The sequence below is a fragment of the Pholcus phalangioides genome, unplaced genomic scaffold, assembly GCF_987345545.1.
Source record: "Pholcus phalangioides strain wild (caught in Gottingen) unplaced genomic scaffold, Ppha-v1.0 ptg000020l_1, whole genome shotgun sequence".
Taxonomy (NCBI): domain Eukaryota; kingdom Metazoa; phylum Arthropoda; class Arachnida; order Araneae; family Pholcidae; genus Pholcus; species Pholcus phalangioides.
The window spans coordinates 9,840,379-9,862,575 of record NW_028301613.1 but is presented as its reverse complement, the minus strand read 5'-3'; the positions used below and the strand labels follow the sequence as shown (position 1 = coordinate 9,862,575).

General features: G+C 36.9%; 1 long non-coding RNA gene across 2 annotated transcripts in view; it reads right to left on the bottom strand.

Moving 5' to 3' along the window:
* Positions 1-11,316, bottom strand: part of LOC149070955 (uncharacterized) — a 44,448-nt gene extending 33,132 nt beyond the window's left edge. For both annotated transcript variants that reach the window (XR_016194988.1, XR_016194987.1), the window contains exon 1: positions 11,157-11,316. This is a non-coding gene — a long non-coding RNA (uncharacterized LOC149070955). The remainder of the gene's footprint in view (positions 1-11,156) is intronic.
* Between the last annotated feature and the right edge of the window lie 10,881 nt (positions 11,317-22,197).

Sequence of the window (22,197 nt, the reverse complement as noted above, 5' to 3'; positions counted from 1 at the left end):
GACCCGTGCCGAGCCCTGTAATTATTTTTATTATATCTACAAATTAGGTTAACTGTATTGTTCACACTGGCAGCATCCATACACATCAAACAGCACAGAATACCGGATACTATGTATGAGGAAAGGATTCTAAAGGTAAGTGGGGTTTTATCCGAGCATGTTTTTCATTGGTGAATTGGTCTATTACTGTTTAAATTTTGCTTTGATGCGTGAAATTTTGAAAGCTCAAATTTTGCTTTATTGCTCATGGGGCTACCACAGCACCACAACTTAAAAATTGCTAGCACTCACATTTTAACATTTTAAAATAATTGATAAGATCCCACAATGGTTATTACAATGAATAAACTCGATAATATAATTCGTTATAAAATGTCAAACAAAAATATTTTTGTGAACAAGACATTTTCAAAAACAAGATTTCAAAAAATATTGCTGTAGAGGGAGTTGTTATATTGAATAACTGTTGTAGTGAGGTTTCACTATATATATACACATAATGAATGAATTAACATGCAGTATCATGGAAAATAGAAATTGTACTATTAATGGAAATGCCAGTGTTTCCCATATGCTTAAAAAAAACTCATGTTTGGCTTGCTCATCATTTTGTATTTGTTTAGTTTTAAAGGGGGGAAAAAAAAACTTGGTTGGTTAGACTATACATGCAAATATATTTATTTGTTAAAAAGAATTACAGTGTGTTTGTACCAAGAATATGTATCATAATATGATGTGTGTGGTTTTTATACATTTATTTATGGGTGGCCAATCTTTTTTCAAGCCATGCCACAGTCAAGATTATTTTCGATGCAAGTGCCACTCCATGAATTTTAAAACAGACCTTATATATATCTCATTTTTATGAGGCATGAATATTAAAAATCTTTCAAGATATACAGAAGACGATTTTGTGAAGATATTTATTATTTGAGATGTTAATTTTTTTTAAGGAAGGAAAAACTCATCTCTGCCTCTACCAGCAGTCGAACCCGGGTCCCTCGATTACCGGACGAGTGCTCTGACCACTAAGCTACAGAGGAGATAGAGGATTTTCCTTCGCTAGAGCGTATATGTGAGAACGGAACAGTCCAGAGCACTCGTCCGGCAATCGAGAGACCCGGGTTCGACTCCCGGTAGAGGCAGAGAGGAGTTTTTCCTTCCTTAAAAAAATTAACATCTCAAATAATAAATATCTTCACAACATCCAGTCTTCTGTATATCTTGTATTAACAAGTGGAGAGCAACATTCATGTCATAAAAATTTTTCAATTACCAGTTTTTTAAATATTTATAAAATTTAAATTACGCAATTTATTATTTACCAATAATTTGATTTTCAATTAAAGACACCAATTTCTTTTTTGTAATTATGATGAATTTTAAACAAATTTATATTTGGCCAAAACATTTGGCAAATACAGTAAAACCTTGTTAAGTAGTCATTTTTCTTCAGACCCTTCCAGCTCTCGTAGACCACAATGTCATTAAACCCTCGTCTACTCGTTAATCGTCACTATGAAAAAGTTTGAGAAAGAGGAACAGACTCACATTAAAAATAGAGCTTGTTAACAGCATTGCCATATGCTTAAAAGTCACCATAAAATCCTATATACCCAAACGGAACAGTTTAAGTAACGAAAGTTACGCTGGGGAAGTTCATTTGCCTTATAAGGTTTTTGGGGACTGTTCAGGCTAGATTTCATTTCTGCCTGGGCTCCATTGGAGAAACTGGACAAACCGCGAGACACCCACGCTCTGTCGCAAGAAGCAACGTAAGCACTTTGCCCCCCCCCCCCCACAAGGGGCGGGACCAGCACATCTCTGGAAAAACCAAAATTTATTGATATGTCAACGATTACATATCAGACGTGCCAACTTTTGAAATCCAGAAATCCGAGGGGGGCACCCCCCCCCTCACTAACTCAGACTCGATCAAAAAAAGTTAATAAAAAAAATTAAGAAATTTTTTTTTAAAAATAAATTAAGAAAAAGTTACATTCTCTCCCCCCCCCCCCAAGGCAGGTTCTGCATTGCCCCTGAGAAGAATATAATTCCATGCCAGTCTTTCCATGCAGAATAGAGAAATCACATCTACATACTGTTCATAAAGTATGTGTTTCCTTTTGTGGATGCTATCAGTGAATGATAATCTTGAGTATATGAATTCTTAAAAGCTTTATATATAAGCTCTATATAGCTTAATAGCTTAAAGTTTTATATTTGCTTTCTGAAGATGTTTAATCGGAAGAAACGATTTAAAAAAATTCAAACTACAAAGTTGCGGACGGAAAAACGTGTTTACCGCGCGGCTGTTAATGGAATACAATAACGATTATACAGGAATTTTGGAAACCCAGGTCATGCCCCTGATTAATGATTGCCGATGCTACGAAAACAGTCACGTCTTTGCCAGTTGCTTAAATGCGGTCACAGACTTTTTTACGGCTGCTCGATGGAAATGACTATGACTGTCCTCTATGGGTGTTTTCTCTAACGACGACGGTAATTATTGACGCCACGACGTGAAAGCTCGCGTAAAATCTAATTTTCTGCCAAAATCCGAAGAAATTTTAACAAATCCGGAAAGCGGGAGGAAGGATGAAAAATCCGGAGTCTCCCGCCTAAATTGGGAGAGTTGGCAGGTGCATATATTGCAAGGAAATCAAAATTTATGTGAATCAAATTAATCAAGTTCAAGTCAAAGTGCAACGCGCGGGCACGGATAATAAATAACCATAGAAAGCATGGACTCTACTAATTTAGGGAATGAAATTTTAACATCTTTATTGAAAAAAATTAGACATTCCTTCCCAAGTTCAGGTCTTCTGTTTACTTTTCCCTGCCCAGGACCCTTCCACCAAGTCAAAAGTGTTCGAGATTACTTTGTAGTTGCATCATGAACTACTGATGAATTAAAATACTAAAATTAAATTTGATGTATATATAAAATTAATGTGCAATAGAGGGTTCTGTTATGAAAAGCTACTTATTCAAATAGTTGCTCTGTTAGTCTATAAATTAAAAATTACTAGTATAAATCAAAGTGTGCACCACAATTTAAGTGATAATAGATAAAAAAATTGCTATCATTTTTTCTTTCGCGATCTATAAATTTTATTAATATTATTTTGATTCATACTTTAATAAATGTCATATTACTTCAAATTTATACGTTTTTCATAACATCCATTTAAACTGACGGAACTCAGCTTAAGTGCCGTCTTAATTTTTCGATAACTAGAGGTGACGACTTACCGAGGTTTTACTATTCGGTATTTGGTCGAATCAGTTTTGTCCACCCCTATTTCAGTTGCTCTTGATTTGCATATTATCCAAACACCCATGAACACTGGATTCCTACCTGGAATCATTGCTAGGTCTGAATATTCTTAGGCTGTGTGTATAGTGCTGCGACCAACAGGTTATGAGTCTAGGAACAATTGCATTGTTTTGGTCTACTATACAGAAATTCGAGAAGCAAAACAAGGGAGACAAAGAGACCAATCACCGATTTGGGGTTGGAAAAATGTTTGTTTTCACCTACATCCAGTGCCGTCTTAACGCATGGGCCCACCCGGGGGCCTCACAAAAATATGATCCGGTTGAAATTTTCTAGGATTTACCAGGTAGGGCCTCTGAAAAACCACTTGGCCCGGGGGCCCATGGTACTCTTAAGACGGCCCTGCCTACATCTGCTGATTTTTGCTATCTGCTAATTAGTCCATTTCTTCTTTTTTTTCTTTCCCTCTTCTGCAGTACTGCAAGCATGTGAGTGGCTGAAAAGACAAACATATTTACAGGCATAAGGGCCAAGCGGGTTCAAATTCGAGGGATGGATTCAAAAAATATACAAAAGCTGCAAAATTCTTGTAGCCCACATGTGGCAAAACCCTAAATATAATACTACTCTTCGGGCAGTCCAAAAAAAATGGGCCTAGTCAAATACTACTTTTAATTATTGGATCTATATTGAACTATTTTAAGAAATGCGGAATACTTTTGTGTCTGGTACTTGAAACACAAAAAGAAAAACCAATTTATGTGCTGGAACTGTCAGTCTTCGAAGTTGGGAACCACAATGGTTCCATTAAAAAGTCTCATCACAGAGAGCAACAGGCCTACAACAGCGAAATCTCTAATCATTACACTTCACTCATAGTTTGAAAAATAGGAGGCAGATGGCCTCTTATAACAAGCATTACACAGACACAAGCTTCATGTTCGGTTCCCAACACGGACATGCACATTCCAACATGTACCGATTCGTTAGAAGTTCCGCAGAGGAATATGGCCAAGTTACATGGATTGTTTAGTAGTAATCTTCATATGCTTGAGCAAAAAAACGCAAGCTTTTCTTAATTCTTCACTTTGGGGGGGGGGGGGGGAGGAGAACTTGGTTGGCTCGCCATTGGCTACATGTAAAATGATAAAGGAATCTAAGCGTAGTTTTCATGGATATTTGTTGAAATATTTTTATACCAATACATTAAGAACTTTCAAAGATTAGTTCATATTAGTGTCCTATTACGAGGGTCTGAAATGAGTAATTATGGTTATTTACTATTCGTGCATACACTTTTTTTTGCCATAATTGTTGCAATTTTCATTTACAGTTTTTGGGCTTTTGTGGCTCACACGAAGTGTTGATTTTAAAAATACCATATATATTTCCCTTTTTTTCAGATGAATTACTGTTAGATTACACAGCTAGGGGAAAAAAACTAGATATTATCGTTTATGCTCAAAGCAGTAACTTATTTACTCATAAATAAAATTCCTTATCTGTTAAAAAAAATTTCAGTAATTCAAAATTTCAAGGTTTTTTCCCCCATGCAGTAGCTTACATTGTATCGAAATATATGTGCTGTTTTGAATATAACAGGTGCTTCCATATATATATATATATATATAATAGTTTGCATAATTTGTGTTTAAAAAAGGAAATAAATTTATACCTTGAAATAATTTAACCTGTGTTTGTGTATTATTCAGCAGTTCAAGTATATTCAAGAAAATTGTAGTGAAATGACAGACTAAGTTAAAATTATCGTGAACTGGCAGAAATAAATTTCTAATATATAGAGATAGAGATGTAAAATTCTCTAGAATAATCTTCCAGAGAATATTTTCATCAAGAAGAATATTCTCTGGAAGGACTACTTTCATAAATTACTGGGGAATATTTTTATGGAAAATAAAAATTATTCTGAAGTGTTATTATTAAGTCCTTCAAGAGAATATTCTCCTCGATGAGAGAATATTCTTCAGTTACCGAAATCTTTCCTCTCTTCCTGTCAAGAAGATGGGTATATTGAAGTTTGTAGACCACAATATTAAAGTTTAAAAGCAAGAAATTGAAACCAACATGGCTGAATTACACAACTTTAAAACAAATGTAAGTGATATAGAATTTAAGTATAAGTACAATGAAGAAAACAGTTCTGTATCTTCTTAGAATGAAGGTGATTGTATAATAGCTTCCTTTATATCAATCAACTTTGATTCAATTCTTCGTTGTGAACTTATTTCTGAAAATTTATCTAGTTTCAAAATAATTTCTTACGGTTTTAATCTAAAAATTTCTAAAATCTTGATAACCAAGATTTTAAAACCTCTCATATTGACTTGGAGATTATTCTCAAACTAAAAGTTGTCATTGGGGGTGATCATACCAAAAATTTTATTGTAAATGTTTCAGGCAATGAAAACTGACTTATATTTAACAATATAAACATAATAACATTTTTTTACTAATTTTAATAGAAAAATGAATATTCTCCAATTTTTACATCCAGAATATTCTCACGTCTATATAGAGGCAATGACGAATATATGGGTCATAATGTTTCCAATCCTTGAGTGGTGATGACGACTACATGGGTCATGGAAGACCTGTTCCTTCCCCCTTGACCTATTGTACATTGACTGACACCTTCAACGCCTCCTAATCCTTCAAATGAATGAAGCGCTCGGTTGAACAGTACAATGAATTGGTTATAGACCGTCACAATAAATACCGTCTGTACAGAATAAGGTGTGGCTTTTTTACTGGTATCTTGAAAGTAAGAATGCTAGATTGTTAAAATGGAATTAGGGAGGGGTGGTACAGAGAAAGAAGAAGAGAAACTGTTTTTTCCACACTTATATTCACAACATGTGAAGCTGTACGTCAAAATTTTTCTCAAAAATATTTTTTTATTTTATTTTAATTTTTCAGTGAAATCTCGATATAACGATATTCTCGAGACCATGAAAAATATCGTTGTAGAAGGGTTATTGCTATATCAAGAGGCAGCACTTTAATATTAGGCTATAGGCATTGCTAAATAAGACGAAAAAATATCGTTGTAGTAGGATTTATCCATAGCCCCTACAAGGGGTGGGCTGGCAAGGCTGAGGCCCTGGGGCCCGGGACGATTTTCATTATTTTTGTTTTTTAACGCTATAAATCCATCATAAAAGGGCCCGCAAAAGATTCCAGCCTAGGGGCCCTAGTCCAGGATGTGGGGGCCATGGATTTATCGTTGTATCAGTGACATTGTAACGAGATTTCACTGTATATAAACACATAAATAAACGTATGCAATCCACTAAAATCCAACAAAAAGTTTGACTGGAAGATGAAATTAAAATTAAATTTTTTTCCAGAATTTATTATTTTTTTTTTAGAATTTATTCTAAGTTATATGTATATAGATTTAACTTGAGACTTGCATAATATTTCGTGCTATTTGTTAATACACAATTGCTGTTTTAATTATGTTTTAATTATATTTTACAAATTTTTTAAATACAGTGGAACCCCGCTACAACGATAAGCGATAAATCCTTCAACAATGATATTTTTTCGAGTTTTGTGCGGAAATGTCACTACTCTAATGTTAAATCGATGCCTCTCGATATAATGATAACCAATATACAACGATATTTCTTTCTTGGTCTGCATAAATAAATATATATATATAAACGGGCAGGGCCGCAACTAGGGAGCAGGGGTGTAAGTCGATTGCGCAGATGATAAACCGTTTATAGGTCGATTGCGCTCACCCTGATATCCAAACAACCCGATTTCCAGACTCTGCGCAATCAACCTGTTGGGGGAATACAAGCACTCCCATTTTCGGCACAATCGACCGAGCACTGGGAGCAGGCGGGCCTCGAGCCCTGGACCAGAGGGGGGAGCAAATTTCATTCTCAAACCTTACCTTCAACATTACGGGGGGGGGGGGCCAAAATGTGCACTTGCCCCGGGTGACCAAGCATCTAGTTGCGACCCTGTATAACAGTGGCGAAGCCCGAAATTGGGCAGTTTGCCCACGGCTAGCGACAGCAACTCTAACGATCAAAGAAATCGGTATATCAATATCTTAGAGATCGATATACCGATCAGAAAGGCTCACAAAGACCGTATCAGAAAGACATTTTTTCTCTTTTGAAAGCAATAATAGTCTATGTGACTTGCACCCTACCAAGGGAACTAAATTTTAAAAAGAAATAGCTCGTACGCGGTATATGTCAAAACCAAGACTTTCTTTATTTGAAAACGTATGTGATGTGGCCTTTTTGAAACATTGTGCTGCATGTTTAATTTGTCTTCGAAAGCAAAATCTACTGTATTATCCGACATCTTAATTTACTCAATTTTTTTCTTTTTTATGCGAAATTTAAAAAAAAAAAAGAGATGTCGGTTTGTCAAAAATAATATTGAAATTGACATGTTTTCTGAGCAGCGTCAAGGCATGAAACGATCCCCCCAAATATAGAATGTTTCGTTGGCGTATGAAAAGGAAGTTTGGGGTTCAAGCTTTGACCGAGATTATAGCGTTATTTTTCAGTAAAAACTTCACTCCCCCCCCCCTCCTTCAGAAGAAAAAAAATTTGACCCCTCCTTTCCCCCCCCCATTCTTGAGAAAATCCTGAGAACGCCTATGTTGTATTTAGTATAATTTTGATACACAAAGCTACTCGATATATATATAGTAGTTTTCGTAATACATACCATGCATGCAAAAAAGAATGGGATGATTGTAGTACGGATTTGATAATATAATTCCTTTTGTGTAATTCTTTCATTCTCTTTGAATGATTCAAGAAAAGAGACCAAAAATTGTTTGGTGTTTATGCACTTACTAAAATAAAAGACATGTTTTGTGCATGCATCATTTGGCAAAAATGATTTAAATGCAATACGGTTGACATTTACAATCATATCAAGAAAAATAATAATCGGTACATATTATTTTCTATATAATCACATATTGATGATATAATAACATTCATATGGAATGTTATTATATCATCAATTAAGTTTTTAATCTATTCATTTTAAGAATGTTCAGATTACTGAAAAATGCGTATCGCTCGTGCAAAATGTGTTATTCGCTTAATCGTACCATTTTCCAAGCTGGTACGGATGTAATGAAATTCGCTTATATCGAATGCATTCGCTGTTTTTTCTAGCTTCGTTATAAGCGGGTACAACTGTGTGTATGTATGCGGGGTTTTTTTTTGAATGTGTTTATAGAATCCTATGATAACACATGTAATTTATGCGAAGCGTAAAAATTCAATTATATGTGACCAACTGAATGTGACATTACATTGAGATAAACCCTGAAAAGCAGTTGTTATCGTTGATTCAATTAAAGTTTTGACAAATATTCCATTTCTTTTGTTACCTTTTATTTTTTTTTTGGTCTGTATATCAAAGAAAGTAAATTTCATCAAAAGAAAAAAAAATTCTGTAAGATACATCGCGTTGCTGAACATGCCACCTATCGAAACGAGGCTCAAATAGGCTTTTAAAATGTTTGCGTTTATAATGTATCTTACATTATTAATGGCATGTATTAAATACATCATAATAATTGCTTCCTTCCATATACACATAAAATCGATATATTTTACAATATAATCAGTTAGTTTTCTTACGTGAAGTAAAAATCATTTCGTGTTGTATAAATAGATTAAATAAAAACGAAGGTATTTTCCAATTCATTACATATTTCAAATTTACTCATAAGGTATAATATCGATATGTAATTAAAATCATCGACTACTGTTATTTTCAACTTTCTAGGAAATTCAAGGTACACCATATATGTATATTTTTGTGCCTTATCACACATAATGTGTGTTGCTTTCATAAATTTCCTATACTGTTCAAAACTGTGCAGCCTTTTCTCTTGCGAAAAAGCTATTCGATTAAACTGAAAAGTATACATTGGAAAAGTGCATCACACTTCTCGGATAAAATGTGCTAAGACACTTTAGTAATACCACAAAATGATAAGTCGCATGCAACGTCAGCGAAAGAGGAACGAAAAAATTACAAGGAAGTGTGATTATAAAGTATTGTAACGCCGTGAAACTCTACGTAGACTCAGAACGGGCTTAAATATTTTTTAAAATAAAAATGAAAAGAAAAACTTTGTTACGTAATCCCTGATACCCCGTTATAGTGTTGTTGTGCATTTAGAGAATATAAATGCTTCTTTTCGCCAATAAATTAGTGAGAAAAGTACAATATACATACAGTGAAACATCGATATAACGATAGTCTGCGGACTAAGAAAAAAATATCGCTGTAGTGGGATTATCGCTATATCGAGAGGCAGCCGATTAACATTAGAGTATAGACATTTCCAAATAATACTTGAAAAATATCGTTGTATCAAGTGTCATTTTAGCGATGTTCCACAGCAATAGGAAAAATGAACTTCTAAATATGTCTATGACCACGACAGGGAGAAAAAAAATGGCCAATACTGTAACAAAAGAACAGGTACTGAAGTTGAGTGTGTATTAGTAAAGAATAGGATCACTTTAGGAATAGGTGTAGCCAACCTGTCACTTGGATGGACCCCACCAACCACGCCTTCTGTTGTCCTGCATGTTTATTGGGGGGAAAGCACTACTTGAGATAAAGAAGCTTCGCCACTTTACAAGTATTTTTCCGTATAACCTCACACCGTTTTTCAAATAGAAATCTAAAAACCTTTCACCGCTCAACCGGTTAATCCAGTATTTCCAAAGTAGAAGATAGGGAGATTTCCTGTGGGTTCGCTAGAGGAAGGGGGTGATGGAACAAAGTTTGGGAAATTAAAAAATCAATCTAATAATTAAATCTAAATTTTCCTTAATGAAATCATTTTTTTCCCTTGAAAAAGCCAACTCATCCTCCCAGCTCCCTTTTTAATTAGGTATCAACCCCAAAATGTGACACCTACATCACAGAACAACCAGTGCTGTTGCAGAACAATCTAGAAGAATTTTAAGAAAAAAGAAAAACGCTATTATGTATATTTGAATTTTTACGGCAGATGTTTTTCAGTCAGCTGAGGGCTCCTTGCAGAATATTGCAAAACATTGTTTTGGGGGTATCAAGCAGTTTTTCTATTTGCATATATATTTCAGCATTTTTGCTATAAATTGTTAGGCAATACAAAACATTGCTTAGGAGTGTTTATTGAATTTTGTATCGTAATTCCCACTCGAGATTATGCTTTCTCAAACAATTTTAAATCTCGATTTATTTTTTTCGTAATTCTTTAAATTTTTTTTTCTTCAATCGAATTTTTCGTACGTTTTTGCTTGGAAAATTCTGCTAGGTTACCATGCTGTCTCGGAACAAATTTTTTTTTTTTTCCGCTGCTTGGCGGCGTCATTTCCAAAGCAGTATTCAGTGCAGCAATCCTGTAGGATCCCAGCAAGAGAGCAAAATGGCTGCCGACGAGCCCGCTACCCTTATCAAGTCACCTTTCATAAAGGCGACGGCAATGAGATGACAATTATACTTTCAGAAACAAATATTTATATAAATTCACGAACAAGGTACATGCGGCATCCATCATATCACGACACAATCAAAAGTAAAAACGTTCGAATCTGACGATTCAGATACCTTTCACTTACGGCAACGCGAAAAATGCTACAAAGCGACGCGTGACGTCACAAGGCATCGACGATCGGTACTCCTAATATAAATCCCAAACAATTAAAAATTTTATAAACACCGGGAAAAATGGAACACAAATGGGTTGAGAGGGAAATTTGCTCAGCGAGACATATCAACATGTACCCATTCTATTTTCGAGCATCATGGCAGGAAATTAAAAATAGTTCAGCGGATACAAAGAGACAAAAATATTTACCGTTCGTTGCTTGCACACATTGTTGGATAATTGCAGGTAGGCGGTCATCATAATTTCATGATTTTGTTGGTAATAAGCGGTTAACAGGGTAAAAATGCGTGGTTTCAGACCACATGGTCCATCTCAACCAAAGCTTCATTAGGAGCACCTTTCAAGCGGCTTTGAGCTCAACAAGCAGTGTTGCCAACATTCAAAAACTTGCAATTAGATTCTTTATAAGCTGACTATAATCAATCGAAAAATACGGTAAATTGCGCGTCAAAATACGGGACAATGCTAATTAGTATTAGCTGATTGCTGCCCGGGTTTCCTTCAATTATTGAGGAGTGGAAGAGCCACAAATATAACCGAATTCTATACATAACTGTAAACATACTGGCAGGATTACAAAAGTGGCAAAACCGTTTTAAAGACAAGCATATCTATAACTCATTTCAAAAGCAATTGTTGAAGCCCAGGAACCATTGTTGCATAACAGGTTTTTGCCAATTTTTGGCGTTTACCCAGCTCTGACAAACTTTTAAAGTAGTCTATCTTTCAAGTCGGGTCCCGTTTGATTTATACATATGCACTGTATGCCTCTAGGGGCGGGACAGCAATATAAATGATTGATTATACATATGCATAATTTGGTGACAATAGATCTAAAATTGTGGAGAACACGTGAAAATCAATGAGTATTGATGATTAAATCTATATTTTTTAGTGAGAAAAGCAGTCTGTTGTCAACAGTATTATCAATAGTAACATAGATTTAATGAACCATATTTTTTTCAGCCACCTCGTTTGTCAGTTTTTACCAAGAACTTGAAGCGTTTTTATCAGATGTTAGATTGGACGGTGTTTTTACCTCTTGGAGATGGACAAGTAAAAAATTTTTTTTAATTGCATCACCGTTCGTCGTCAATTTTCTCGAAACATGCTTGACAGGTGCGAATCTATGGGCGATATGATAACATAGCATTCAATAAAACCATTGAAAATTATTTGTATCAATGGTTTTGATGCAAATAATTTTATAATAAACCAAAAAAAAAAAAATAGAAAACCGCGTTATCTTTATTCAAAAGAAATCGCGACTGTTCAAAAAAATACGGGACAACGCGGGACGTATGGCCACCGGATACAGTGTTATGGAGAGGGGGGGGGGGAAATCGCTCCTTTCAACAGTTAACTCTCATGGAGGAAAAAATAACATTTGTTTCCTCCATGGTTAAATCTAGATTCGCCCTGCTTTTAGAGCTTCCAAAATGAGACGATACACAACAGGAAATTATAGCTATACCTTCTAAAGGCGCGTATACACTAGCGCGCGGATCATGCAATGAAAGCATTCGCAATTGGTTGTTCAGTAATTTGTACGATATTGCGAACGATTCTTGAGCTGTTTACACTGGACCCACCTGGAATCGGTTTTTTCAACGAACACAAAGGAAGTTTGTGTACCCACGAGCGGATTAGAACCGCTGTAGAAGGTCGGGCGTTGCAAGATCGGAGCGTTAGTGTATACGCGCCTTAAAGCAGAAAGCCTGACCTAAGACGCCTTCATATGTGTATTAAGGAGTTCTAGCCTGACCCCGAGATTCGTGACGTCATCGAAAACCGTCCTACGAAACCCATCTTTCCTGTAAGGCCGTTTTTCAGCACCACCACACACGATGTGTTATATATTTTTTCTCAATGTTATAGAAAAACAGGCCGAATTAGTAAATTGAGCACTCGAATAGACAAGTTTAAACTTATAATTATTTTCAAGTATCAATTAGGGCCAGAGAAAATATTAAATAAAAACTTAATATTTGAAAACTTCCCCAAGAGCATCAATTTCTGTTGATTTTAACCAAAAATATCCATTGAATACCAAAACAAAATTGAGACCACACAATTCAACTACATAATATCCTTTATTTTTCATCACATACAATATATAAATATTTTCAGTCATTTATAAAAAAAAATAAATATGTAAAAGGAAACTTTTCATGAAATAAATATACGTTGCTTTGCTCCTTCCACTCGTGAATGATTCCATGATTCATACACAAATGCACAACATTCTAAGATGTGATTCAAGTAGAGATGTAAAATTCTCAAGAATAATCTTTCGGAGAATATTCTCTGGTAGGAGTACTATATATAAATAACTCGAGAATATTCTTATAAGTTCTTGATCAAAATAGTCTCCTGTTATTTATTTATGATAATATAGTTACATATTCTTACCTTGAGAACATTCTATACCAGTGGTTCTCAACCAGGTGCCACATGGCCCCCTAGTGGTACAGGCATGGCCCCCACATGCTTGTGTAGGGCCCTAGGTTGGGATCTTATGCGGGGCCCCCGGCCAGACTTTTCACAGGCCCTTTCTGTAGTTAATTTACAGCGTAAAAAAGCAAAAAAATAATGAGAATTATTCCGGGACCTAGTGCTAGAGCCCTGTCAGCCCAACCCTTGTGGGGGCCATGGGTACTGGGATACTTCAAAAGGACCACGGAAGAAAATTTAGAAAGGGGGCCATGACAGGTGGGAGGGCTGCAAAGAGCCGAGAAGAAAAATTAAGGTGTGAAGAAATAAAGCTTTTATATTAGTGACTATACACACAGGATCCAACAAAACCACCCATAAATGTCCTTGCGCCAATAAATTCAAAATCCAATTCAACCACCCACAAAACCAGTCTTGGGGTATGGACCCACCCGGGCCTCACCGCCTGCATTTTGCAGCAGAGGCTCCCTAGGATAGGGTTTTTAGCAGGCCCCTCCTCTATATTAAACTGCCTCTTTTGAGATAACGGAAGTAAGGTGCTTTGCATCAGTCCGCGGTTGCATGTGTGTGTGAGCGGTTTTATCTATCTATCTATATTAAAATTATAGTGTGAAAAACAAAAAATGATGAAAACCATATCAGGCCTGAGTTGCAGCTCTGTCACTCCCACTCTTGTGAAGGGTCATGCCTGGAGGTCTCATGTCCATAAGTGACCCCACCTTATAGTACAATAAATTTTGAAAATAAATAGGAAATATGTAGGCTGTTTATTTCCAGCTAAGTATAACTACCATAGAATCACTTTGCCTGAAGCCCCATGATTTTGAAACGGCCCTGAATAGAACTCGGATTAGCGGGGAGCTCAATAAATTCTAGGCCAGTGGTCTGGAGGCCAATCTTATTTGCAAAATTTTCATTCAGTATAAATTCACTTAAAAAAATCAATGCAATACGTATAAAGGATCTTGCTTCTACATGAGGGTCGAAGACTCTGGGTAAGACAGGGGAGCCACGAGAAAAAAATATGCTTCAAAAAGGGGGGTCACGGGCTAAAAAAGGTTAAGAAACTCTGTTCTATACTATTACCTTGAGAACATTCTCTGGAAGGACTATCATAAATTCCTGGGAATATTATTCTGAAGTTAATAATAGTGCTTGCAGAGAATATTCTTCAGTTACCAAAATCTTTCCAGAGAATATTATCAAGAATATATGTAATAACATGAATTATAATAAATAATCTCAATAAATACAAGAATAATAATAATTCGATACAAATATTCTCTAGTAATTTATAATAGTAGTCCTTTGAGAGAATATTCTCTGTCCCCGTCTCTTTCCGTTGTTGACATGAAGTTTGTAGACCACAATATTAAAGTTTGAAAGCAAGAAAATTAAACCAACAGGGCTTGCACAACTTTTAAAGAAATGTGGGTGATACAGAATTTAAATGCATGTGCATTGAAGAAAACACACTGAAATTTTTTAAAGGAAAACTAAAAATTCTCGTTCTCTGCAAATATTCTCACCTCGTATTTCTTGTAGAAAAAATCAAAAATAATGCTTATGAAAATGTCACCACTTTCCTTTTTGCATAAAATTTATTCACTATAATTTTCCTTTAAAAGTGCATTTTTATTCGAAGGTTCTTTAGAAATAAGTTAGGAAAAAATCCACAGAATTACCCCCTCCCAAATACTAAAACTTACCTCAAAGAAATATTGTTAGTACCTGTCTATATTTCCAAAACCTGGCTTTTAAGAATAAGTATTTGTATATATTTTCCAGTTAAAACATGGAAAACCCAATTCATCAACACAGTATTTTGTAATTTCTGAAGAACCCAAAGTTGTTTATCGTAACGCATTGCAAGCCTATTTCGAAAATGCACCTTCTGTACCAATCACTGACAAACGTAGATTAATTTTGAGAATATTATGAAGCAACGTGTGATCTTATGTTCAAGAAGGGCAAAACATAAACCTCATGAAATTTATAGGCGGGGCAAAATTCTTATTTGGGAAAAAAACACCTTTTTAATACAGCCAGCTTTTCTGATATTTTTAATCATATGAACTATCAGGGAAAAAATGGTCTGGCCCTGTGTGTTGAAGGGCGAGGATGAACATGGAAATTTATATGGGGACTAATAGACACACCCACTATTTTGTTATTAATGCAATTAATTATCAGTTGCGATGGCTATAACAATAAAGCCAATAACGTCCAAAGTGGATCAATTTTAAGAATTACATTATGAAGCAATGAGCCATATATGTTCAAGACAGGTAAAATATGAATCTGTCCAAATTTATAGACATGGGGAAAAATTCTAATTAATACTCTATGACAAGGGCGTAGCCAGGGGGGGGGGACTTGGGGGTCTGGTCCCCCCCCCCCCCCGAAATGTGAGAAAATGACCGAAAAAAGGGAAAAAGATGGCCAAATCCATGATATTGTTCTGTCACTTTGGTCCCCCCCCCCCGAACGAAATTTCTGGCTACGCCCCTGCTCTATGATTATACACTACTCCCACGTTGGTATCAACAATATAATAATCACTTGAATATTTTAAGTTATGTGTTGAGAAATTTGTTAATTTGTATGGAAAAATAAAGCGACATTTTTTTAACCTAATAAAGTCTAGCCCAGATCCAACCGTCCCAAAGAATTTTGGTGTTATATCGGGTAATGGTTGGAATAGTGTTTCAAGAGAGGCTTCATTACATAAATTCACACGTTTATAATGAAACACTATCTTTGTCTTATTAGTTGCTATTCTATAAATATTTCAACTCATTCATTTTTAAGAGAAAATCCATGAAATTTTAAAAACTACAATATTACTTGAATATTTCTTGATAATAGACACATATTTTACACTTATCTTTGAAATTACTTTAGTTCTACTATATATTATAATCCCTACGTTTTTTATATTATAATCCCAATAGAAGATGTGTTCACTGAAAAAACGGGATTGGCACTACAACAGCGGGTGCTATAAAGGGGTTCAACTGTACTTTCAAAACATGCAGGAACATTATCAGTCAGCCCTCCCAAATATCTCGACTTTGTTGGTCACAATATCATATCAATCACATATCATTCAAGACGGTTGCTTGGGCTAGATTTTTGTAATTTTTTGGTAGTTACAATCAATGCAAGCTCCAGTCCTCACTCTTCTTGGGCGTTCAGGAAATTCACATCATTCTGGTCTGATTCCATGATACTGTCCAAGTCATACACACCAATTGACATGAAATAAGAGCATCATTAGACGTTTGAATTTTTTCAAAATTTGTGAATGTATTTAGTTGAAATTATAACATTAAAAAAATTTAGAATTTTCATTACTTTGACCCTAGCAGGTCTTACAAAGGGACCCAGTTTCAGAAGGAGGGGGCATGAAATAAAATATTTCCCTTCACGTAATTATTTGCAGTTCCATCAAAGGCTCGAATGAGAAATATTAGAGTGGGATCCACTAAAAATTTTATCATAGAAGCCCGGCTCCTGGATGTGAGGGCGCATGAAATATATATTTTTTCTGTGATTATTCTAAATTCCCTCCAACTGTTTATTCATTAAAAACTTTTTACCTTGAAGGATAACATTAAAAAATGATCCAAATAGCAGAGCCAATATTAATATCGAGCTACAAACTTGGAGCTACAATCCCTATGCATAGCACTGAGTTTATGAAAATTGGGATTATGAGATTAACGATGTTTGCAATAATACTACAGAATATTCATCAATGCATTTCATGTAATAGTAAACACTGAACTCACCTGATTTTATATGCAGCTCTACAGATATAGGCTTATACTTCTTCACCGAAAACAAAGCTCGCTGGTGGCCGGATTAGCTGATGTTTTTTTCAACTATTCTTTTTAAAGGACTTGTGCAACAATTTAAAAGCCTTGCCATGAAATGAATAAAATAAATGTTTAAAATAGAAATTATATATCATTAGAAAACTGCGCGCACGTGCATGCTAATGCTGTCAATATGGCGATCAGGGACACTAACGATTGGGACAAAAACAGGCCGGAGTGAGATGACGTCACAGCATCGAAAAACCGCGGGCTAAGGCTTCTTGCTCTAGGTGGTGTTGGCTATACCATGAATAAATAGGTTAAACAAACTTATTTGTTACTTATTGTAGAGAACTATAAATCAGACCAGAATTACCTTTTTTCTCCCAGGCCAACAGTTTGTAAGCCCGGATTGCGTGTGTGCAAGGTTTTGTCTAAGTCAGGATACAAAATGGTCAATGGTCATAAAATTTTGCAGATAAAATGCCAGCACAACCATCTGTTGCTAGTACGAAGTGGTGTGCTGGGATCCTAATCGCTCCTGTGATAGTGGCCCATACCTCCTTCGTCTATTTTCGCCATCTGCAGGGTCGCAACTAGATGCTTGGTCACCCGGGGCAAGCGTGCATTTTGATGCCCTTGTAATGTTGAAGGAGAGGTTTCAGAATGAAATTTGAGCTGCCCTCGGGTCTAGCACCCGGGGCACGAGACCTGCCTGCTCCCCCCTAGTTTCGGCCCTGGCCATCTGCGTAGCGAGTTTGCGTGAAGCCATAACATTTTGTGCAGACTATTAAATACACTGCTGGCCACCGTAAATGCAACACCCTGAAGGAAGCATGCAAATAATATGAAATTTACAACATGCATTAGCGGAGGTGAGATATGCAAATGATTAGAATTTCAGCGCAGACGCACATCACGCGCGCCTGTGGCGCCACTTCAAAGCACTATTTAAGGCTTGGAGATTTTGACGATTTGAAGTACGGCAATTGTGTTTTTCTTGTGGTTTTTTCAAAAAAACGATCAATTATGCCTCGTAGAAAACAGCGATCATCTTTTGATCAAGTATCCGAGTTCGACAGAGGAAGGATAGTGGCCTACTGAGATTGTGGATTATCTTTCAGGGAAATCGGTAATCGTGTTGGACGAAACCAAACAACTGTAATGCGGATATGTGATCGTTGGATGCAGGAGGGTACGACGGACCGACGTGTTCGATCGCATCCACCTCAGTGCACCACTTCACGTGATGACAGGCGTATTGTACGTATGGCAGTGACGGATCGCTCAGCCACATCATGAACCATAGCACAGCACATTCAGTCTGTACCGCATCATCCAGTGTCTGCGTGTACCATTCGACGCCGTTTACAGCAGAGCGGACTGTCCGCAAGACGTCCATTGCTTCGTCTACCCTTGACGCAGAACCACAGACGTCTCCGCCGCCAATGGTGCGATGAAAGAAGGATGTGGACGGCACAATGGAATGAAATTGTCTTTACTGACGAGTCACGCTTCTGTCTGCAACACCACGATGGTCGAATTCGAGTCTGGAGACACCGTGGAGAGAGGATGCTGAACAGCTGCGTTATGCACCGGCACACTGGTCCTGCACCGGGTATTATGGTATGGAGCGGTATTGGATATCACTCTCGCACTCCTCTAGTACGCATTGCCGGTACTTTAAAAAGCCAGCGCTACATCTCCGAGGTGTTGGAGCCAGTTGTCCTTCCTTACCTTCAGGGCTTGCCCACAGCCATATTTCAACAGGATAATGCGCGACCACACGTGGCACGCATTGTCCAAAGGTTCTTCGTCAATCGCCAGATTGAATTGCTTCCCTGGCCAGCTCGCTCTCCGGATCTTTCGCGATAGAAAACATGTGGTCCATGGTTGCTCAACGATTGATCCAGATTACATCCCCAGCTGCCACACCAGATCAACTTTGGCAACGCGTGGAAGCTGCTTGGTCTGCTGTACCCCAAGAATACATCCAAAGTCTCTTTGAATCAACGCCGAGGCGTGTGGCAGCGGTGATCTCCAAAAATGGCGGCTACTCTGGCTACTGATTTTGGCAGGAACCACACTTCACAGAAGTCTATAAATTTAATCATTTGATGCTTGGTCAACATGTTATCTACAAAATAAATATTGTTGCGATATCTCTTGTCTTTCTTGGTGTTTCAATTTGGGTGGCCAGCAGTGTATATTGAATATATATGCTTTCCTTGTGAAAGCTGGCACCCAGAGGGCTTAATAATTCAGCTGTGAAGACGACTCGGAAAATTCACTGTCATGCAATTCACCGCTAGGAAAATTCACCGCCGGGAAATTCGCAGACAACAGTTCAATGCGAGTCAGAAAGCAATTGAGTTACTGAGTCGGTGAGCGAGGGATTGAGTGAGTGAATAATCGAGTGAGAAAGCGAGCTACCGAGTCCATGAGCGAGTTAGCTACCGAGTGGATAAGTGAGCTACTGAGAGGATGAATGATCTAGTGAGTGAGTGATCTAGTGAGTAAGTAAGTGAATGATCTAGTAAGTGAGTGAGCGAGCTACTGAGTGAGTGACGAGCTACTGAGTGACCGACCAGCACCTCCTATAGATAGAAGGCCTCTGCACTGTTTGCCATAAACGCCATTCAGACTACCTAGCAAGTTTGCCACATTTTGAAACACAGCATCCTATTTTGTTTTTTCTTATTTTGGTGTAGAATCTTCCTGATAGGCTCACAAATAGTGATTGGATTTGAGGCATACAAATCGCCAGTTCTGAGCCAGATCATTTTTTTCTCACAATGATGATACTGGCACGAGCAGGGAATTTTTTTGCCTGAATATTCTGAGGAAAAATGGACTATTTACTGACGTCACAAGCAGAGTGCGGAGGCCTTTTATCTCTAGGTGGTGATGGACCGACCCATTGAATAAGTGAGCGAGTGACCTAGTCAGTTTTCCTAAAGATATGGCAGAAAGTTTTAATAATGACTTTATTAGAAGAAATTGAGATTATACGGAATAAATTACAAATTGCTGTTGCACAAGAGAAGATATTCAATAATTCCATTAACTCTATATTTTACTCAGAATCTTCTAAGGAAACATTAAAAGCAATAATAACAGAGAATTAAAAGATAATAAAGTAAGTAGATACACGATGAATTAACTTCCTGAAATGCTTATTTTATAATTAATTTATATAAAAATTTTATAATATTAAAAATCTATATTTTACTCAGAATCTTCTAATGAAACGTTGAAAAGGAACAATAACAGAGAATTTATTAAAAGATAAGTAGATACGTGATGAATTAACTTCCTAAAATGCTTAAAATCATCTCCTGTTATCACTTTGATATTATAAAAATCATTGTTGATCATCAGTAAACAATGGATTATTTTTTATTATCGAAGCAATTGGAACCGAGACTCGTCAGACCAGGCAACGTGTTTCCAGTCCTCAACAGTTCAATGTCAGTGTTGTCGGGCCCAGGTGAGGCGTAAAGCTTTGTGTCGTGCAGTCATCAAGGGTACACGAGTGGGCCTTCGGCTCTGAAAGCCCATATCGATGATGTTTCCTTGAATGGTTCGCACGCTGACACTTGTTGATGGCCCAGCATTGAAATCTGCAGCAATTTGCGGAAGGGTTGCACGTCTGTCACGTTTAACCCTTTACCGATTCTTGAAGGATACTGGGAGGTTCGTGAAAATAACCTATTTTTGCTTTATGGACTCGTCCAAACTTTTACCTCTCACCTAATCCCCCGTCCTTCCTTCCATTCAGTTCCTATTCATGCCGACCACAGCGTTGCTGTTCATTTTTTCGTTTCAAGATACCCTGTGGAGACAAATTGTAAACTGAAATCACCCTTCTTTATATAGCATTTTTCTTTTATTAAAGGTAAAGGAGTCCTTTCTTTATGTAAAGGAGTATTCACCCAACTCTTTTTTCTTCATGAAAGACATGTATATATGCATACGAGTTAATTTCATCCCTGTACGCGTATACGGGTTTAGCTGAAGGTCCAGTTAGTTATTTATTCGTCAGCGGCGGTATATCGCCCTTTCTTTTCAAGATATTCTCACTAACTTCGTGAATTATTTTTTCCTTTTCTCGATTTTCTTATTTTGTAGAAGTGAACTATTAATATAAATTTTTAATTCAAAAGACAACTTCAAAAATTAGAAAAGACAAGTGCTTCCAGATATAAACTTTCGTGTATCTTGATATGAAAACAAATAAGCTTTACCAAAAAAAATTCAGGCCCCATTCCAATTTTATGTTAGCATCACGAGGGGGAGGGGGTGTATTCGTTGATTTTTGATTACGAGAAGGGCGACAGTACGAAGGTTGTAAAAACATGAAATTAGGTCCAACCTGGTGTCATTTTTTTGAGTGGAGTGTCTGTGCTATGCTGACTTTTGACAAAGACAGAGGAGTAAAAATATTGGCAAAATTCTGCCGACAAAAGAGGAATCTAATTTATTTTTGGTTCTCCCCAGGGCCGCAACTAGATGCTTGGTCACCTGAGGTAAGTGCGCATTTTGGCACCCGTTTGTAATGTTGAAGGTAAGGTTTGAGAATGAAATTTGCACCCCCTCTGGTCCAGCTTGCGGGGCACGAGCTCCCCCCTAGTTACAGCTCTGGTTCTCCCTCTCCATTAGGAAACAAAAAGTGAAGATGTAACGAAATATTTTAGCACACTTGTTGCTGGTGATACGTTGAAACTTACAGGCGTACAACTAGGAACATGATCGCAACGTATTGGAGGGAGGGGATAAACTTAATTTTTCGGCTTTCAAAGTTGCAAAAAGTGCTTATGTGCAGTATATCAGAAAAAATTTCACCCTGCTACTGTGCCTCTAGTTCCAGCCATATTGAACTTCCTCCAACTCTTCTTGTGATGGGGGGGGGGGGGGGGGATATGGAAGAGCATCATGTTTACCCATGCATACAA